The sequence below is a fragment of the Penaeus monodon genome, chromosome 30 (genome assembly GCF_015228065.2).
Source record: "Penaeus monodon isolate SGIC_2016 chromosome 30, NSTDA_Pmon_1, whole genome shotgun sequence".
NCBI lineage: Eukaryota > Metazoa > Arthropoda > Malacostraca > Decapoda > Penaeidae > Penaeus > Penaeus monodon.
In genome coordinates this window covers 36,413,767-36,414,204 of record NC_051415.1, presented here as the reverse complement: position 1 = coordinate 36,414,204, position 438 = coordinate 36,413,767, and positions in this window count along the sequence as shown.

The window sequence follows — 438 nt, the reverse complement described above, 5'->3', positions numbered from 1 at the left end:
TTGCTCGGCGTCCTGTTATACATACAAGACCCTTCCAAATGTGTCCATTTTATTACATAAAAGAAACTGCTGTCTTCGGAAGTCACAGAAGGAGGGGCTACTAGGGCTGCCTCCCCCAATGGAGCTTTCTAAAGAACTAAACCCAGTTTTTGTAGTGTTATATAAAGTTGGTTTTTGTTAGACCATATCATACATATATAATGCATATTCAGTGAACCATGATTTGCAGTGGTTGAGGAACCTATCATGCTTATGGTTAAAAACAAACTATTTGGGCGTCACTGATATGACAAGTTAACTAGTGATATTACATGCATCATATTTTCTTTTGTTTTGTACAATAGTTCTGCAGAGATTTGCAAAATTATATCTGAAGACACTGTTCTGATTTACTTGTTGAATTGATTTACCTGTTGAATTAACCATGCTAGAGCAGAA